The sequence below is a fragment of the Heterodontus francisci genome, chromosome 17 (genome assembly GCF_036365525.1).
Source record: "Heterodontus francisci isolate sHetFra1 chromosome 17, sHetFra1.hap1, whole genome shotgun sequence".
NCBI lineage: Eukaryota > Metazoa > Chordata > Chondrichthyes > Heterodontiformes > Heterodontidae > Heterodontus > Heterodontus francisci.
Window position 1 is genome coordinate 55,184,401 of NC_090387.1, and position 21,310 is coordinate 55,205,710.

At 41.2% G+C, this 21,310-nt stretch overlaps 1 protein-coding gene across 9 annotated transcripts in view; it reads left to right on the forward strand.

Moving 5' to 3' along the window:
* The first annotated feature begins 4,232 nt into the window (after positions 1–4,232).
* chd9 (chromodomain helicase DNA binding protein 9) overlaps positions 4,233–21,310 on the forward strand; it is a 287,584-nt gene continuing 270,506 nt past the window's right edge. For all 9 annotated transcript variants that reach the window (XM_068049443.1, XM_068049450.1, XM_068049447.1 and 6 more), the window contains exon 1: positions 4,233–4,546. The gene's annotated coding sequence lies outside the window, so the exon portion shown is untranslated. The remainder of the gene's footprint in view (positions 4,547–21,310) is intronic.

A 21,310-nucleotide genomic window follows, 5' to 3' on the forward strand; every position in this document is an offset into this window, starting at 1 on the left:
GGTTTCCCCCGATTCTCAGTGACTTCAATCTTACTCGGGCTTATTGCCACAGGACAGGACATACCTGGGCTATTTTCTACAGTGTTGGGTAAATACCAGTGTTGTAGCAATAGTGGATCAACTTGGCTAGAACTAGTTCGAGAGCACAAGTCTTAAGCACTACAGTCAGGATGTTGTCAGGGCCTTTGCTGTATCCAGTACGCTCAGCTGTTTCTTTATATCATGTGGGGTAAATCAAATTGGCTAAAGTCTGGTTTTGTGATGGTCGGGACTTAAGCAGGAGGCTGATATGGATCATTGAGTTGGTAGTTCTGGGTGCAAACGCTTAGCTTCATCTTTTGCACTCAAGTGCTGGGCTCTGTCATCATTGAGGATGCGGTTGTTCATGGAGCCTCCTCTTCCCTTTAGTTGTTTAATTGTTTATCAACATTCATGATTGGATGTAGCAGGACTGCAGAGTTTTGATCTGACCCATTGTGGGATCGCTTAGCTCTATCTATAGCATTCTGCTTCCACCGTTTAACATGTATGTAGTCCCGTGTAGTAGCTTCATCAGGTTGGCACCTCATTTATATATATGCCTGGTGCTGCTCTAGACATGGTCTCCTACACTCCTCATTGTTCCAGGACTGTTCATGTAGCTTGATACTAGCAGCAGAATGAGAGATATAGTGGGCTATGAAGGTACAGATTGTGGTTGGATGCAATTTTGCCCATAGCACCTCATGGATGCCCAGTTTTAAGTTACTAAATCTGTTCTGAATCTAGCATGGTGATGGTACTGCACAACACGATGGAGGGTGTCCTCAGTGTGAAGACAGGACTTTGTCTCCACAAGGACTGTGTGGTGGTCACTCCTACCAATACTGTCATGGACAAATGCATCTATGACAGGTAGAGTGGTGAGGATGAGGTCAAGTAACTTTTTGCCTCGAGTTGGTTCTCTCACTTTTAGGACTTGGCCAGCTTGGTCAGTAGTGGTGCTACCAAGAATGATGGGCGTTTGAAGTTCCCAACCTAGAGAATATTCTGTGCCCTTGCTACCCTCCGTGCTTCTTCTGAGTGGTATTTTATAGCACTGATTCATTAGCTGAGGGAGGGTGGTAGGTGACCAGCAGGAGGTTTCCTTGCCCCTTGTTTGACCTGAGGCCATGAGACTTCATGGGATCTGGAATCAATGTAGAGGACTCCCAGGGCCACTCCTTCCCAACCACTGTGCCACTAAAGCATGAATCCGACCCAACAATGTGTCGGGTTTGGGCCGGGTCTCTCTTCCGGGTCCAGCATTCGTGCTCGAGTCGGGACGGGTTGGGCTGGACGGGGACACAGTGCTGCCTTGCTCAGGGAGGGAACTTCTGCATGATTCTGCAGGAATAGCCTGCTGCCGGAACAGAGGATCACAACATTTGGACAAGGAATGTTTTATATAATTAACTTTATTACGGGAGTCGGGTTGGGTGCAGGAAAAATTCAAAGGACTCGGGCCTGGGTCGGGTTTGGGATGGATGTGGTTGGGTCGGGCCCAGGTCAGGTTTGAATTTCATACCCGAGCAGGCCTTTATGTGCCACCACCTCTAATAAATCTGTCCTGCTGGTGGGATAGGACATACCCAGGGATGGTGATGGAGGAGTCTGGAACATTGGCTGAAAGATATGATTCGGTGAGTATGACTATGCTAGGCTGTTGCTTGATTAGTCTGTGGGTCAGCATTTCCAGTACTGGCTCAAGTTCCCAGATGTTAGTAAGCAGGACTTTGCAGGGTCGACTGGGCTTGATGTGCCTTTGTCGTGTCCACTCCCCAGGTCAATGCCGATTTTATTCTTATTGTTTCTTGTAACAGTTTGATACAACTGAGTGGCTTGCTAGGCCATTTCAGAAGGCAGTTAAGTGTCAACAGAATTGCGGTGGGTCTTTAGTCACATATAGGTCAGAGGTTAAGGATGGCAGATTTCCTTCCATAAAGGTGATTAATTAGCCAGATAGATTTTTCAGACAATTATGGAGCTTCATGGTTACCATTACTAATACTAGCTTTTTATTCCAGATTTTTAAAAATGTAATTAACTGAAATTAAATTCCTCAGCTGCCCTTGTAGGATCTGAACTCATGCCTCTGGATCATTAGTTTAGGCCTCTGGATTACTAGCCCAGTAACACAGCAGTAAGTTGAGCGCATCCAAAACTCTGCTGCACTTACCAAGTTTCACCCACCCATCACCCCTGTGCTTGATAAATTACATTGGCTCCTGGTCCTCTACTCTCATTCCCATGTTGAAACCCCTTTATGGCCTTACCCCATCCTACCTCGGTAACCTCCTCCAAACCCACAACCCTTAAAGAAATTTCAGTTTCTCCAATTCCGGCCTCATATGGATTGCCCCTCCCTGTGCCCTACTGTTAGAGCTGTACCTTCAACCGTCAAGTCCCAAAGCACTTCTTTATCTCTCCATATCCTTTGAGAGCCTCTTTAAAAACCTGCCTTTGTGAATTCACCTTCTGTTTTATTGTCTTGTCTTCCGGTTTTGTTGAAGATTCTGACTATTCCTCTGTAGCCACTATTTAGAGAGACACAGTTTGATAGTATATATAGATTGCAAGACTGCTTCAAGCAGTTGTACAACATTAAATGTTAATTTCTACTTTACTAGAATATCACAAAATTTGCCTGTTGTTGTGACGTTGTGGTTTGTTCGGGATAAAATAGTTACAGATTGGTGAGCAAAAAGCCACATCACAAGCCTGATTGAGTAACCATAAAGGGGAGGCACTGGCTCAACTACCCAAAGAAAAATCTCTTCAGATGGGTCTTGGATCCTTCAGACTTTGCAACACCGCCTCACTTATTTTACTGTGTACTACCAGTGTCACCAATCTTTTTTTAATGGTTAAGGGTTTGCATTTCAGTCTCAAAGACATCTACAACTTAAAAACCTTCCACTATTAACAAGTGAAAAAATGTACTTGCTTTTGCTATACTATTGCTTTTTACCTCAAAACTGCAATGAAAAGCAGCAAGTTTACATATGAAAGTTTCAAAAGATGGTTACTCAAACAAGGAGTAATAATTTTAATTCCACATTATCTATGACACAAAAGACTTAGTCAATCCTAAACTGAACTAAGTGCATATTTGCTGAGCTATTTTTGTTCATCAATCTTTGACCTTTTAAATGACATCTAAAGTCATAGAATTTACTTATTTTTCATGTATGAAAACTCTTTTTTTAACCTGACAGCGACACAGGTGCTGTGAGTTAAGTGGGCACTGTGGGAATACAAGATGTCTTTCTTCTTCTCTTCCAGCTCCTGTAGGCAGTGAACTAAGTTGATCTACAATTCTACAGGTGCCAGCCTGTCCCCTGTGGCAACGCTTCATGTCCGTACCTCCATATTGAATGCCATTTAACTGTGAATGGCATTCAATATGGAGGTTCAATTTGTAAGTATTCAACTGTGGGAAGGAGGGTATTACAATTGAGCTTGATCTTTTCAGTCACTTGCCATTCTTCATCTATACTTCTAGGCAGGGGCCACTGGATTGTGTATCAGGAGCTGGAACCCTGTTTGATTTTTTGGCCTTGATTTGGGGCTCTGAGGTCAATTGAAACTCTCTAATTGCTTCCCTGATATTAAAGAAATCAGACATGGGATCTGATCTATATGACTTGACATCACATTTTCCGTTATTTTTGAAGCGAAATAGCATTTCCATTGCATTTTCCAACGTTTTTGTAACAATATGCAAACCAATGTTAAACACTCTGCAAAATAAAATTAACAACGAAAATCCCCTGGCCTAATTATATCTCGAAGAAACATTAAAAAAAAACATAGTTAAGCTAAGAACAAAAAAAAGACAAATTTCGTGTTAAAATAAAGCCTCTTATTTCGGAATTGTATCTAAAGTAATCTAATTGTTCTGTGGAAATGAACTTGCTTGCAACCCCCCGACTAAGTCCTCCTTATCTCTTGAAAGCTAATATTTATCCAGGCCATTTGTAAAGCATTCAGCCTTCCTTGGCAGTAATGAGTCTTTGCCGACCTTACAGGGGTTGATTGACGTGGGGCGAGTTGCTGGTGCTTCGCCCCTGCCTGTCAGCCCTGAGCCACTGGGGGTCGCTTTGCAGCTTCTCCCCCGACCCCCTCTCCTCAGCCAATCAGCGGCTCCGGCAGACACGGCTCGGCTCTGCCCTGGCCGCTCCCTTTAGTAAAGCCGCCTCCGATTGGCCTCGCCGCGGGACGGCCATGATCGTCTCGAGCGGTTCCGCCGGGCTTTTTCCCCCAATTCCACGCCGAATTCCCGGGACTTCAAGCAGCGGCGGCCCCCGCCGTGCCGTCTCCCCAAGGCCAATCCAACAACCCTTTCTAATAAAGCAGCCGTGTCGGCGCTGACCCCGAAAGCAGCCAGTGTCCAATCAGAAAACAAAAAAGAAATATGCAAATGAAATGTATCACGTTAGTCGGAGCGCTGAGGTCGACTCCGTACTAAAACTTCGCAAATAATCATTCTTCATAAATACTTCCTTTAGAGCCGGCCTTTTCTCTGGTAAGTTCAGCTTGCAGCAAGCAAACCAAAAGAGAAAGAGAGAGATCCCAAAAAGCGGGGTGTTTTTTTCCCCTGTCGTTTATTTTAAAAGTGCTGTTTATACTGTAGGAATTATAGCTAATATCGGAGTGGGCCACTCTTGGAGAGGTGGAAATGTAACTTCTTGTTGAAGCACAAGCTGACAGACAGCCCTGTTTGTTGGCGTGCTGTTCAATGCTCTCTTTCCCCTCCAAGCTGCTGTAATGTAGCAAAAGGCCAATGGCGCAGGTCCTGCCTGCGCGTTCGCCTTTGGAACGGCGGCAGCCGCCGCGTTCTGTCCTGTCAGCACAGGGTTCCATCCGCGCGCCGCTACATTGTGCTCGCAAAGTAGCGACGTGGAAACACGTGCGTGGCTTCGGGCTGCAATGGCAAAGCCAGCGGGGAGAGAGCGAGCAAAAGGGAAATGGAGGGAGGGAAGCCACTGGGGCCGCTTGTTGTGCGGTCGTTTGAGGAGGAGGTTGTGTGTGATGTTTTGTTGGGGGGGTGGGTGTGAGGGGAGTTGGGGGATGGGAAAGGAGGGAGGGTGGGAGGATGTGCCTGCTCTGACCGGATGAGTCACGGCTCCATTGTGCAGCAGCGCTCCACTGAGTCACTGTCGTGTCGCGCAGCCAGCTGCTTATCTGCTCAAGGAGGCGTCGAATGGCCAGGACGTGAAAATGTTCCCAAATGCTGCACTTTTTGGATAATTGCATTTATCGCCAGAGCACTATATCATGGTTTCAATTTACTGAAAAGAAATTTGCATTGTATGCTTTAAAACACAAAGTGTTGTTAGCTAGCTGTATTCATTATTTAAGCACTGTATCCCGTTGAGATCTGATTTAGAGATGTGCTGGTGGTAATATATTTCTACCAAACTTTGGTTTTAATGCTTATGTACAATTTTAAGGGTCTTGTCGCCGTTAATCATATCACTGTGCAGGGATGTGTCGACATTAAAGTCCTGCTTTATTTAATGATTTTTGCAATCTAGTGAATTCCCATTGTGTGCATCATTTAATTATGACTAGTAGTATAGGGAGGTAAACTCTCTAAGGAATGGATTAACTTTGACAGTGACAATGAGCTACTTTACTTAATTTCCTGTAAATAGGGCTATACCTGTTGGCTTTCCGACTGCACTCCAGCACTCACCCTTGTAGTTTTCAGGCCCATTTTAAGTGTGCTGTTTTATGAGAATGTTGAATGTAATTTGGTGGGTGCAAAGGAGTTCTGGTGTCCTGCCCAATTTTTATCCAGAATCACAGAATTGTTACAGTTCAGAAGGAGGCAGTTCAGCTCATGTCTACACCAGCTGTCCAAATGAGCAATTCACCCAGTGCCACTTCCCTGCCTTCACCCCATAACCCTGCACATAGTTCCTGTTCGTATAACAGTCTAATTCCCTTTTGAATGCTTCGATTGAACCTGTCTCCGCCACGCTCAGGCAGTGTATTCCAGACCTGAACTACTCACTGCATGAAAAGGTTTTTCCTCGTGTCACTTTTGCTTCTTTAACCAATTACTTTAAATCTGTGCTTTCTTGTACTTGATCCTTTTACAAGTGGGTACAGTTTATCCCTATCTATTCTGTCCAGACCCCACATGATTTTGAATACCGCTATCAAATCTCCTCTCAGCCTTTTCAAGGAAAACAGTCCCAACTTCTCCAAGCTATCTTCATAACTGAAGTTCCCCGTCCCTGGAACTATTCTCGTGAATCTTTTCTGCACCCTCTCCAACACCTGCGCATCCTTCCTAAAGTGCGGTGCCCAGAACTGGATGCAATGTGCCAGCTGAAGCCAAACCAATGTCTTACACAAGTTCAACATAACCTCCTTGGTCTTGTACTCTGTGTCCCTATTAATAAAGACGAGGATGCTGTATGCTTTATTAATCGTGCTCTCAACATGTCCTGCCACCTTCAATGACTTATGCGCATATACACCCAGGTCTCTCTGGTCCTGCACCCACTTTACAATTGTACCCTTTATTTTATATTGTCTCTCCATATTCTTCCTAACAAAATGAATGACTTCACATTTCTCTGCATTGAACTGCATCTGCCACCTGCCAGACCATTCCACCAACTTGTTTCTGCCCTTTTGAAGTTCTGCACTATCTTCCTCACAGTTCACAATGTTTCCAAGTTTCGTATCATCTACAAACTTTGGAATTGTGCCCTGTGCACTAAGGTCTAGGTCATTACTATATATCAGGAAGAGCAAGGGTGCCAACAGTGACCCCAAGAGAACTCCACTACAAACCCTCCTCCAGCCTGAAAAACATCCATTAATCACTACTCTTTGTTTTCTGTTGCCCAGCCAATTCCGTATCCATGTTGCTACTGGCCCTTTTATTCCATGAGCTACAACTTTGCTCATAAGTCTGTCATGTGGCACTGTATCAAATGCCTTTTGGAAGTGCATGTACACCACATCAACAGCATTGCCCCCATCAACCCCTTCTATTACCTCAAAATACTCCAGCAAGTTAGTTAAACATGATTTTTCCCTTAAGAAATCCATGCTGGCTTTCTTTAATTAAGCTGCATTTGTCCATGTAACAATTGATTTTGAGCCGAATTAATCTTTTCTCCACCACTGAAGTTAAACTGACTGGCCTGTAGTTGCTGGGCTTATCTTTACACTCTTTTTGAACAACGATATAATGTTTGCAGTTCTCCAATCCTCTGGCACTACCCCTGAGTCTAAGGAAGACTAATAAGTTATGGCCAGTGTCTCCGTAACTTTCCCCCTCACTTCCCTCAGTATCCTTGGATGCATCTCATCCGGTCCTGGTGCCTTATCCAGTTTAAGTACAAACAGCTTGTCCAACACAGCCTCCTTATCAATTATAAATCTTCCTCATGTCTGACTTAGCACCTCTTTCACCATTCCCTAGGCTGCATCAGTTTCTTTTGTGAAGACCGATGCAATGTATTTAATACCTCCGCTATGTCCTCTGCCTGCATGTGCAAATCCCCTTGTTGGTCCCTAATTGGCCCCACTCCTCCTTTTACCACCTTTTTACTGTCCATATGTCTAGAAAACTTTGGGATTCCCTTCCATGTTAGCTGCCAGTCTCTTTTCATACACATTCTTTGCTTTTCTTATTTGCTTTTTCACTTCCCCTCTGAACCTTATACATTCAGCCTGGTTCTCAATAGTATTCTCTGTTGTAAGCACACTTTTTCTTCTTTATCTTAATCTCTATCTCTTTTGTCATCCAGGGAGCTTTGAATTTGTTTACCCTACCTTTCCCCTTTGAGGGAACATAGCTTGACTGTGCCTGAACGTCTTTGAAGGTAGCCCATTGTTTAACTTCGACTCCAATTTATTCATCCCAGATCTGTTCTTAGCCCATATGAGGTTGGCTTTCCCCCAGTTAATCTTACTCTGGATTGTTCTTTGTCTTTTTCCATAGTCAGCCTAAACTTTATGATTCAATGATCACTATCCCCTAAATGTTCTCCTACTGACACTTGATCCACTTGGCCCACCTCATTTCCAAGAACCAGGTCTAGGCCATCCCTCGACCAGTATTTCCAAAACAGATTCTGTTCATTTATCTTATTCTCATTACTGTTTGAGGGACCTTGCTGTGTTCTTTACAATATTAACTACACATAAAAAAGTATCTCGTTGGCTATGAAATACTTTGGGATGTCCTGAGGACATGAAATGCATTATATAAATAAGATTTTTCTTATCATAGACCAATTGGAAATTAGCCTGGGCCTTGCTACCCCATATCCAGTATGGGCAGAGCAATTTTTTTTGTATCTGAGTATAATAGTAATTTTTTTTACCAATTAACATAATCAGTTTTTAAAAGCCAGAAGTGGTAATATTTGTACATATGTATGCACATGTATCATCCTATTAGCTTTGTGTTGATACTCAATATAGCATCTTGTTTCCAAGTGTATAAAACTTCACATTTCAATTCCAGTGTTGCAGTGCATGGTGAAGTGTTTGGTTTATGTTGACTATATTTTGTCATGCAGTTTGTTCTGTGTATTTACATATATAATGTGTATATAATATAAAATATAGAAATCCTATGATAATTGGTTTGTCTTGAGATATTTCTTTGTCTTCTCTTTTCCAGCCTCCAATAAAAACTATATAAATGTCACTTTTTAAAATGGATTGGGATCTGATTGATCCAATTTTCCAACCTGGAATTTTGTGGAGTATTGAGTCTATGGTGAGATTGAAAATTTTGCAACTGCCAAATCTCGTTTCTCTGCCCTTCCTCTTTCATTCCCACCCAGGAGGAAATAAAAAGGAAAAAAATAAGTTCACCTTATTTTTGGGACACAAAATGCTCATTGACTTTTGGAATGTCTGTTGCTGTCTCTGCCAAGAAGTCACGTGAAGTAAACTTATTCTGTGCCAAATAAGAACTCAAAATGGGTTCTCTACAAAACCATTGTTTTGTTTCATTTTTGTCTAATTTTGCTGCAGATTTGTTTTGTTCCTGTTAGCAAAATACTGTTCCCATATTTGAGGAGCTTCTTCAGTAGCACTGTTACACACCTGGACAGCATACAGGAAAAAGCTTTCCCCATTGCAGTCATTCTTGTTTATCCCCTGTTGATTCTAATGTAGTCAGGCACTCCTAAACACCTCAGCCTTGTTCTTTATATGCTCCAACATAATCTTAATGTTGCTCCCCAATCACCACTGTGCAGTCTTCAACTTCTGCTCTTTCCTACTGTGCAAAAGTGAACACTTCCTTATCTTCCTGTCTTCCGCAATTAGGCATTTTAATACCAACTTGACCACTGATTATTGTCACTTCCTGATTCACCTAGTTTTCTTGCTCTCTCCCACCTTGGTGTTATCTTTGACCTTTTGCCTTATTTTGTCAGCTTTTATGAAAAACATATATGTACTGATGTCTTCACATATTGTTATCCTCAAAATTGTAACTGGTTAATCAGGGAATGCATAAGATTCCCTGTATAGGGATGTACATATTTAGTGTCTCCTATTGCATTGTGAAGTAGAAGTAATTTTGTTTGAACGCAAAGTTTTATGGTGATCAAACCGTTGGATTAGGTGATGAGTGAGTGAGATTTTGCACACAAAGTGTAAAAGAAATATCAGAATTGTTTGTTTGATTCTAGGAAATAGATTTTGGGTAATAGAAGAAAGGTTCAAATTTACATAAAATATGTGAAAATATACATTTGAAGGGTGTGAATTCTGAAGAACAAATTATTGAGTGGGAAGGGTTGTACAGTTCACAATGCTGCAAGCCTAGATTCGACTCAGTTTATTTTTCAGAATTCACTACTTAATTCTTTGGGTACCACATCTGTGAAGTTAATTTGTGTGCCCTATGAAAGGGTATTGGAATAAATTTTAGGTTGCCTTTTAATGTTTTCAGAGGTGTTGAATGATCATTTGTGACTTTGTCAGTGGTCCAGTGAGGTTTTTGAGAATATGCATTCATATTTTGAAGTGTAGCAGTTGGGAGAATGACTTTGTATTGGGATGGTAGAGAATTCGTGGACAGTATTGATAGAAACCAGGAATATGCCAGAGATGAGTTTGATAGTGGGGAGGATTAAAAAATACTTTTGGGATATTGTACTGTATGGGGATCTTCAGCTCTAATATTGAAACTTAATTCCCATTGACCAACATCTGAGATTTAACGGATTGGTAAAATTAATAACAAATAAGTTCTTGTACCCAGCATGATCACAAATCTCAGCATTAAAATGTAGAAGTACATCTAATGCTACATTAGCTGCTAACTAATCTGCATTCAGACTGATGTTTTAAAGTTAATATATAGTAAATTGGACAATTTTGCCTCTAGTTTTCAGATACATTTTTCAAAACTGGACATCCAAAAATTCTTGTTTAGGAATCTTTGTATATTGACACTTGATGTTTTACTGCAAAGACTTTTTTTAGGAAGAGGAAAATATGATAAATTGAGAGCTGTCTGTGGTCTCAAAAAGCATTGGGTGAAAAGTGGCTAGAATTGCCAATAAGTTGAGTTGCTTATCATGGAGAAGAAATAACAAAGCTAGACTCCTGGAAAGAGGGAGCATCAACATGTATTGCATTTCAGTGCTCGGTCCCAGCTAGCCACGAGGCAATGGAGATTTCTTTTGCAGGATTGGTTTTAAAATGCCCCATCTGAATGCACGTTAGTTAGCAGTTAATGCAGTGGTGACGCCCCACAGTAGGATTTGTTACGTTGTATCAAGACCACAGCAAGGTTTTGTCACAACTCTTGTCTGAAGCCTTGCTTTTAATGGCATACTTCAAAAGGACTTGCCACGTTTGATTTGGAATGCAGCAAAACCCTCGAACTCTGTAGCAGATGACCGCAGACTGCACATCGAGAGGTTGGGAAGTGCTTTGGTACCATGTGGACGATGACATGGTGTGAGATGTTGCTAGGGCACAAGGAACATGATTCCACAGAAGTAAATGGAAGAATTGATTTATTTTGAAAGCTGACATTTTGGTGTCCAAATGACAGCACCAGTTTATCAAGTCCAAAAATGGTTGTCACTCCAGTTTATCTGACCCCCTCAGCCAAAATGTAAAAGGCACAATTTGTTTTATAGATGAACAAATGAAAAATACCATCTGTTAATCAAGCCTGCTCCGTTTAGAAGAGGTGCAGCCTTGTACAGTGGCAACCATTCTTCTTGTCTCTCTCCCATGCCCTCCACCCCCTCAGTCCCCTGTCATGCAATGGAGCAAAAAGAAATTGGCTGATTTGGAGGAAACTGGCAATACCTCTGACCTATTGAAGAAGTCAAGCAAGTTTCAGGGGACCGTGGTAATTCATCAATTGTCATATATCCAGCGACCCTGCAACCTACTATTTTTAAAAGATTTTCCTTTCTGAGGGACTTGTCCTGCTCCCTTTTGCAGGACTATGGAATCTACATTTGCCAAATGCTTTGCTGATCTGTTCCAGAAGGCTCATCATCTCTCTGAAAAGAACTGGTTCTGAGATTAAACATTTTCTAATTATGTCCCCAGTCTCCCATCCCTGTCTATTCCACATAATCAGCCAGTTGGTCAGAATTTAGTCCCTTCATCGTTTTAACAAACTGCAATCATATTGCCTTTTTAAGTCTTTGGCCCTCTTGGGAAAACAATCCCAACTTGTGGAGCTTATTGTGATAACTAAGAGCCCTAAGACTGGGTATCATTTTGGTTGCCCTTTTCTGTACTTTCTCTAGGGCCTCACTACCTCCTCGTAATTATGGAGATCAAAACTGGACAGAATATTTTAAATAATTTTTGCACCAAACCCTGTACAGCATAAGTATATTCTTAGACATAATGGCTTGGATTTTGAGGTCAGTGGTGAAGCGACTGCATTTGCTGCTGAGCTTGGAGAAAGCGCCCCACAAAAATCTAGCGATCTCTGTGGTGTGGGATTCACCTTTTGTGACCCTAATATGAATCTGCGCAAGTCCAGGGGAGCTCCAAGTATTCAGCAATAGTGATGTCATCAAGCAGGATGAGCAGCCAATCACACTGAAGAATTGTCACAAGCAAACCAGGGAGTGAAATTCACTGATTTATCCTTTTTATAAATTTTACAGAGTGAAATAAAAATTGGGACATACACAGTAGAAGCCAAAAAATCATAAACATTTACAAATATTATATTACACTACAGCATTTTTATTATAATGGAAAAAATTGACGTTGCGCAAATATAAAATTAGTTTTTCAGGTCCAGAGAGGTTGTTAAGTAGTTTTTGACTTAGTGTGCAGTTAAATACACAAGTTACACTTCATTAGCTAGGCCTAACTTTTTGGGCGACATTACAGTGTAAAAGGGGAAGTTCTCGTCAGTTCAGTGATTTCTAAAGATTTCCATCTGCTGGGACTTCAACAACACCCTGTGGAGGAGCAGGGAATCACTGACACCCACTTCTGGATTTCCATGTTTAACTGTGTGTGCGGATGTCAGAAGTTCCTCTCTGATTTACAGGGTAATGATGGCTAATGCTGACCGTTTTGCTGTCATAACAACTGCAAAATCCGGGCCATAGTGTACTGTCCTATTAAAGCAATCTATTACACTTGTAATGTCCATGCTTTCAAAACTGGACATGCTTTATGCTCAGTATTGTAATCCTGTACACTCAATTCTTGAGTAGTAGTCAATGGAAAATTAGCCATAGGAATCAGACATTCTGCTATGCATATTACAGTACTCGAAGTTCCTAAAAATGCTTTTTCTCCTGATTCATTCTACCTGTGACATTGTAATCTTGGATACCTTAATTGGAAAGCTGTTCTTTTTACTGGAACTTGATCTGTTTTAGAGTCATAGAGTTATACAGCACAGAAACAGGCCCTTCGGCCCATCGTGTCTGTGCTGGCCATACAACACCCAACTATTCTAATCCCATATTCCTGCACTAAACCTAAGACTTGCAGTGATATATATTTCCTGTTTTTCAAACTTCATTTTATAATTTGTAACCTTTCAGTCCTAATCCATCAATTTGCAGGTTTGTCTGAGTGAGCAGTCAGAGAGGAACAACAGATTAGATTAAAGGTAGCAGCCACTTCTTTCACCTAGCCACTGTACAGGTAGCCAGCCACTGAATATATTTCACAAGTATAAATACCATATCGTTGGGGGGGAAAAATAAAATTCTCTTCACAGCTGCATGACCCCACAGCTTTTGTGATTAGTTTTCAGAGAAGAGTACTTGAAAGAATCATCTGAAAAAACTTTAGAATATAAGGATGAAATCAATTTATTAATGCAATGATCATGTAATTCTGGTTAATTGCAGGACAGTAAAACTTTACATTTTTTATGACTGAGAGCTGTAGAGAGGAAATCCTCAAATTACACTGTTATTTGTGCACCTCATTCAAGCCTTCGTTAACTCTAGACTTGACTATTTCAATGCACTCCTTGCTGGTCTCCCATGTTCTACTCTCCATAAACTTGAGGTCATCCAAAACTCTGCTGCCTGTGTCACCACCAAGTCCCATTCCCCTATCTATCCTGGGCTCACTGACCTACATTAGCTCCCAGTCAAGCAAAGTCTTGTTTTCAAATCCCTCCATAGCCTCGCCCCCCACCCTATCTTTGTAATCTCCCTCAGGCCCACAACCCTCCAAGGTATCTGCGCTCCTCTAATTCTGGCCTCTTGTAAGTACATCCCTGATTTTAATCGCTTCACCATTAGTGGTTGCGTCTTTAGTTGCCCAGGCCCCAAGCTCTGGAATACCCTCCATACACCTCTCCACCTCGCATTCCTCCTTTAAGACACTCCTTAAAACCTACCTCTTTGACCAAGCTTTTGGTCATCTGACCTAATTTCTCTTCCTGTGGCTCTGTGTCATACTTTGTTTTATTATGCTCCTGTGAAGTACCTTGGGAGGTTTTATTATGTTAAAGGCACTATATAAATATAAGTTGTTGTGATAAAGTTATGCTTTCTTGCAGTCATCAAGGGTCGGTGAGAGTGATCATAAAGTGTGCTTTTTAAACATAGCATTTGAAAAAAGGGATATTTTTGGCGAGTACTTGAAATAATTGATCTTTTTTAGGGGGGAGCAAATTAAAAACAGTGTTAAAATTTATTGGGAAATGTCCTATAAGGCTGGCAGGTAATTCTTTGTGACCTTGAGGATTATGTTTAACCTGCATCACGCTGGCGCTGAAAACTTTTACAAGTATTTTCATTGAAAGAGGTTGGCTAAGGATAATTTGGGGCCCATAGAGACAATCACAGATGATATTGTAATTGAAAATAAGGCAGTAGCAGGCTTGCTAAATAATTACTTTTGTATCTGTCATCGCAATAGAGGAAGTGGATAAAGTACATAAGATAAGTGGAAAACAAATAAATTAATAGGAGGAATTTACTAGATTCAATCTTGGTAAAAAAAAAAGATAACGGAGACTGAAGGTTGGCAAATCTCCCAGGATATGATGGTTTCCACCCTAGGGGTTTACTCTCTTTTCTTCCCTGCCCCCAACCCCTCTTAAAAAGCTATTAAGGCTAGATCAATTCAAAATTTGAAAACTGAGTGTTAGATTTTTGTTTGGCAAGATATGGAACCAAGATAGATAAATGGAGTTGACCTGCAGATCAGCCATGATCTAATTGAAAGGCAGAACAGGCTTGAGGGTCTGAATGGCCTGCTCTTGTTCTAATGCCCTATCTTTATCCAGGTTTCAAAAATCCATCTTGCTGTTAACAAGTTTCTCTCACCATTCAAAGCTTCTGAAAAGTGACAGCAAGTCAGCATTTTGTACCTTGTTTTGTACTAGCTATTGAATAATATTGGGCAACTCATTCTGGAAGTGGAGCTTAAACGTTGAGTAAATGATGAAGTTGGTGATAACATGAACAGCAAGCTGCTTGTAATTAGTTATCCCAATATTCTTCTTCACGAGGTGTTTAAGAACAAATTAGACTTAACACTTCTTGATATAGATTAAGACTGAACTGATAACTTCCCTTAAACTTACTGCAGTTATTACAGGAGGAACAAACAAATCTTTCTCTGCCCCACCAGGTACTCTGATATCTGTTATCGGGTATCAACCTTTTTTTAAAAACTCACCAGTATCTTTTTTAAAAGACATTTTGGTTCTGAATTCCTCTCATTAACTGCTTTATGACAACAGATGCTTTGTGTCCTCGTCTATGCATTCCATCATATAATTGAGTATTGCAACTCCTAATCATAAGATAATGGATGCTAAAATTTAAAATCAGTAAATGAATTTTTTTTTAAAACAGTAAACTACATGTAGCTAATTTATGTTGCTGTAGAGTATTGCAAATCTAGAACTTCATTCTCCAAAAGTTGTGTATGTTGGGTCAATTGAAATTTAAGACTGAGGCAGATCAATTATTTTTGAGATCAGGGTATCAAGGGATGTGGAATAAAGGTGGATAAATAGGCTTGAAGTACAGGTCAGTCATGATCTAATTGAATGGTGGCGCAGGGTCGAGAGTCTGAGTGACCTCCTGTTCCTGTTGTAGAATTCTGAGAAGGTGGAATGCAACTCCTTTCTGAATTAATGCTTTGAGAAAAGTGCAGATTTTCCTTTTTTAAAAAAATATGCATGCTTGTGCAACAGATAAGCTAGCAACATTATTTTCTACAGACTGTTTGTTTGAACTTGTGATGAAGTAAAATTAGAGTCTTTGGAAGCCTGTAGTACTTAATTACTATAGTCTCAATAAATTAATTAATTTCTCCCAAAATGCTACAGTAACCAATGACGAGTTAAATTTCCATTAAACTTCCATCAGCATATTGAGAATATGTCAGGTCAGAACTGTGATTGATTAACTTTGCTTGTGCAAGGATTTTAGGCAGTGCATTGCAGAACTTGGTTTACTGAAATCACCATACGAAGCTGGGTACGTAATGGGTAAGTGAATTAACTAAGCCCGGGTCACTCCAGTTTACTTTTTGTACACAAGCCACTGTTGAAAGTCACTTTTTATTCCATGGGTTTTGTAATAATGAATGATACCAAATAGTTTAAGGTTTTCCCTCTTTTTTTATTTGTTCATGGGGTGTGGGCATCGCTGGCTAGGCTAGCATTTATTGCCCATCCCTAATTGCCCTTGAGAAGGTGGTGGTGAGCTGCCTTCTTGAACAGCTGCAGTCCCTGGGGTGTAGATACACCAACAGTGCTGTTAGGAAGGGAGTTCCAGGATTTTGGCCCAGCTACAGTGACTGTATAATGCTGTAGAAAGGCATTACATACAATCTACTACAAAAAGAACATGTTTGTTTAGCATTTTTAACATAAAATGTTGCAAGGCACTTCACAGGAACATTATAAAGCAAGATATGACACTGAGCCACATAAGGTGATATTCGGGCAGGTGGCCAAAAACTTGGTCAAAGAGGTACGTTTTAAAGAGCGCCTTGAAGTAAGAGAGGGTTAGGGATGGAAATCCAGATCTTGGGGCCTAGGTAGCTGAAGGCATGGCCGCCAATGGTGGAGCAATTAAAATCGAGGATGCTTGAGGCTAGAATTAGATGTGCAGATATCGCTGAGCCTAATGGATCTGGAGGAGCTTGGAGTTGGGGATGGATGAGGCCATGGAGGGACTTGAAAACAAGGATGAAAATTTTAAAATTGAGGTGTTGCTTGACTGTGAGTCAGTGTAGGTCAGTGAGCACAGGGGTGATGGATGACTGGAACTTGGTGCGAGTAAGGACATGAGCAGCAGAGTTTTGGATGACCCAGGATTGTGAAGTGTAAAGTGTGGGAGTAGGGCTGGGCGTGTGTTGGAATAGTCAAGTCTAGAGGGAATAGAATCTACATCACAGACTTGTGCTATTTGGCCCAACTGGTCTGTACTGGTGTTTATTCTTACAAGCCCCCTCCCAATCCAATTACCTCTTTGTACCACACCGATATCCGTCTATTTCTTTATCTGTGTATGCATTGCGTCGAGTTTCCCTTTAAATGTGCCAATGCTATCTGCTTCAACCGAAACATGTAGCAATGAGTTCCACACAGCCAGCATTCTGTCGAAAGAAATTCCTCCTAAATTCTTCATTTGATCTGTTAATTGTCTTATGTTTATGCCCTCTTGTTCTGGACTCACCCAGAAGTGGAAACAGTTTCTCCATATCCTCCCTATCAAACCCCTTCATAATTGTAAAGAGCTTTATTAGATCTTCACTTAGTCTTCTCTGTTCTGGAGTAAGGAAGTCGTGCTGGATTTGTACAATATCTTGCTTTGGCCACAGAGGAGTAGATATGGTATTGAGCCATGGAAAGGGTGCAGTGAAGATTTACTGCAACAATTCTGGGAAAGAGATTGTTATGAAGAAAGGCTTGGAAAGGTCACTGCTTTTGCCACTGCAGCTGAGATTAAGCGAGTCTACTAGAAATGATCAAAATTATGAGAGGCTTTGAGATGGTAAATAGTGAAAGATTAATGATTTGATAATAAGGGGCTATAAACTCAGGATTATCCTCAGTGAAAGAGGAAGTTAGATGTTTTTCACACTGTTGGAAGGCTTTTACATAAAAGGAAGCAGGGAAATAAGAGGTTAACGGAGATAGGGCAAGGAAATTAGATTGGAGTAAACAGCTCCAGTTAAGCAGTTAGCACAGGCACAGTAGGCCAAATGGTCTCACTGTGTGCTCTTAATTTTTTGTGCCTATGAAGTGGATACATCATGGACCACTTTGTTATGTTGTAAATATATGTACTGGTGCACTCTGGCATATTTCATCATTGCACTTTCTAGTCTTTTAGTCGAAGCTGAAGCTTTATTTGCATTCTCTTCTGAAATAAGTTTTAACAATTTTTCAAAAATGAAGTGACACTTACATATTGAATCGCAAGCTGTTAAGTTGTCTGCTCTTGCGTCAGAATTTCCTGTAACTTAGTTATTTAACCTCTTGCACAACTTGGGTTTCTAGAAAATTATGATTATGGATAATTTTAACCACTTATTAATGCAACATAATCTGTGTAGCAGCCCCTAACTTGAACTGATCAATAGTCACGTGAGTGCATTGCGGCACAGAAGCTCTGTGACTGAGTCTTCTGTGATGGTATGTCCCAGCAGCATAACATCATTGTGTTGTCTCGGTCTTTTAAAAATAATATAATTGAACTCATAAAATCAGTCAGCATGTAACGTAAACAAGAGGCATTGTCTTTGGAAAATAAACCATCAGTGGATTGATCCTGCATAACAAACACAGCATCCTGCATTAGGTTATTTTTCAGTGAACCACAATTGTGTGTACCCAACCAGTTACTTCCAGTTGAATTTGTACCCTTGTTTTACGACCAGGTGAGAAACCTGTCTAGGGGTCCCTCTCAGCCTTCACCTGGTCTGACTGTAACAGACTTTTATTTTTAAACACACTGTGTTTTGATCTCCCCCTTGGTGAATTCTTGTTCACTGCTTTCCAATTATAAGGCAAAGAAATGAGCACAGACAGGCTTTCTTGGGTTTTGTTACGACCAGGTGAGAAAGGTGTCGAGGGGTCTTTTACTGTCTGGTCTTATTGTAACAGGGTTTAATTTTAAACAGTGTTCTGAGCTCCCCCGTGGTGAATCCTTGTTCACAGCTTTCCAATTGTAAGGAAAGAAATGAGCACAAACAGGCGTTCTTAAGTTTAAAGAAGAAAAGTGAAATTTATTGAACCTTAAACTCTAATATGGTTAATGCCTACGGATATATGCCACGCCCACACTAGCATGCACACGCGATGCACACATTCAAATAGGGACAGAAAAGAGCAGAAGAAAAATAAAATGGAGAGGTTTGAGGTCAGAAGCGTTTCTTGTTTACTGTGCTTCGAGCTCACTGCAGTCCTTTTGTAAGTAGTCTTGCTTTTCGTTGGGGCCCAGTATTCTTCTTAAACCTTGTTCACTGCAGGAGACTTTTCTCTCTTGGGGTTTGTGTGCCTTCAATGGTTTCCGAAGCTGGTGAGAGCGAGATGAAAGCAGACAGAGAGGTGTTCTCAGTCTAGGAGAAAACCACTTTCCTGAGTTCAAAATCCTTTTTGGAAGTTCAAATTCAAAAAAACTCTGAGTCAGCCAGTCATGTGACCAAACCAGTCTGACCATGTCTCTTTGTGTATTCGGCCATCTTAGTAGTTAACCTGGAATGCTAGCCTTTCCACCTTCAATGTCTGGTAATCAAAAGTCCATTGTGGATTAAATTCGAGCAGGGAATAGCTCCTTTGTCATTTTGAAGTATTTGTCTGTTGATATGCTAATATCTCTCCAGCCAAAGTCTTTAATTGCTTGTTTTTTTTTTAAAGCAATTTCTTCAACAGTAGTTTAAAATCAATGTTCATGTGGCAGAATTAATTTTCCTCATTCTTGGCAGGTGTCGGGCTTGCCTGACAGTTTAAAGAAGAAAGGTGAGATTTTATTAAACTTAAACTCTAATTCGATTGGTGCCGATGGATACACGTTGCGCCCACACTAGCATGCATACACGATACACACATGCAAATAGAGACAGAAAAGAGCAGAAGAAAGATAAAGTGGAAAGATTTGAGGCAATATCTGAAGAGTTTGTTACGGTTCTTTGAGCTCACTGTTGAGTCCTTTTGTAGGTTGATCTTGCTTTTCATTGGGGCCTAGTATTCTTCTTAAAGCTTGTTCACTGTAGGAGACTTTTCTCTCTCGGGGTTCATGTGTCTGTAGTGGGTTTTTGGAGTTCTGTGAGAAAGAGATGGAAGCAGTCAGGGGAGGCTGTGGCGAGCCAGCCAGGAGAGATCTTTTCAATGCAAGAGCCAAGAGCTTTTTGAGTTCAAATTCTCTGTGGCGAGTTCAAAAAAACCTGCAACAGCCAGTTAGTCATGTGACCAGCTCACCTAACTAGTCCTGGCCCTTGTGGACTCTCTTGTCCTAGCAGACCTTGGAATGTCTCCCCTAAACACAATAACCTGCTGATCAAAGGTCCATTGTGGGTTCAGTTGGAGCAGGGAATAGCCCCTCTGTCTTTTCAAGTACTGTTAATATGCAAAAATGTCCTTCCAGCCAGTTTGGCAGCCCTTGTAATAGGCCTTCTCTTCTTCCCAGCAACAATTTGAAATTTAATGTCCATGTGACAAAATTAATGTGCCTCATTCTTGGCAGGTGGGGGCCCGCATGGCACCCTGTAATGTTAATTGGTACTGCTTTGTCCTAATTGCTTGTCACAAATGCCAGAATAAGGTTCAAATTTTCCAGTTGTTGAAAGGGGATAAGCTTGACTTTTCATGTTCCTTGGGTCATACCCAGCATTATAAAAAAGTGTATGGACAAATACACATTGGAATTCTACAAATAGAGCTTACTAATTCTTTTGTCTTTAAGGTGCCAACCTTTCACCTGTTACCTCAGGTGCTGGAAGAACATTGGCAGCTTGTTTGTCAGTTTACCAGTGTGGAGTCAATCTGTCGACTTGTTTTCAGGTTTACAATGAGGCTCTAAATGTACTTTGTTTTGCTTCATTGGTAGATCGCTGTCTCGCTTCTGGAATTTGGCGAGTGCTGTAATTAATCTTTGGTGTGGCAGTGTCTGCGAGCAGCCATAGTGCAGCTGGCACAAAGCTACACCACTGCTGTGTAGAGCTCTTGTTCCATGCTGTACAGAAGAAGCTGACAGCATGAGCCATTAGTGAGTTGTCATATCTCTGCGTTACTCTGGTACTGAAAATCTATTTTCATGGGTAGCGGTTTCTTAATTTTGAGCCTTGAAAGAACACAGCATTCCATGTGCATTGTAACTTTACTGTTATGTATATATAGAACTCATGCAATTTAAGTTTCGAACAATTTAATTGATGGACTGGGAGCCAATGTAGGTCAGCGAGCACAGGGGTAAGAGGTAAATGGGATTTGGTGTGAGTTAGAATGTGGGCACCAGAATTTTGGATGATCTCAAGTTTACAGAGGTTATAAAAAGGGAGGCTTGCCAGGAGAGCATTGGAATAATCAAGTCTAGAGGTAACAAACAAAAACAAGAAATGCTGGATTCACTCAGCAGGTCTGGCAGCATCTGTGGAAAGAGAAGCAGAGTTAACGTTTCGGGTCAGTGACCCTTCTTCGGAACCCTAGCTCTAGAGGTAACAAAGTTATGGTTCAGGTTTTCAGCAGCAGATGGGTTGAAGCAGGGGTTGAGATGGGCAGTGATATGGAGGTGGAAGTAGGGGATCTTGGTGATGGAGAAAATATGGGGTCGGAAGCTCATCTCAGCCCAATAACAGCATATGTTTT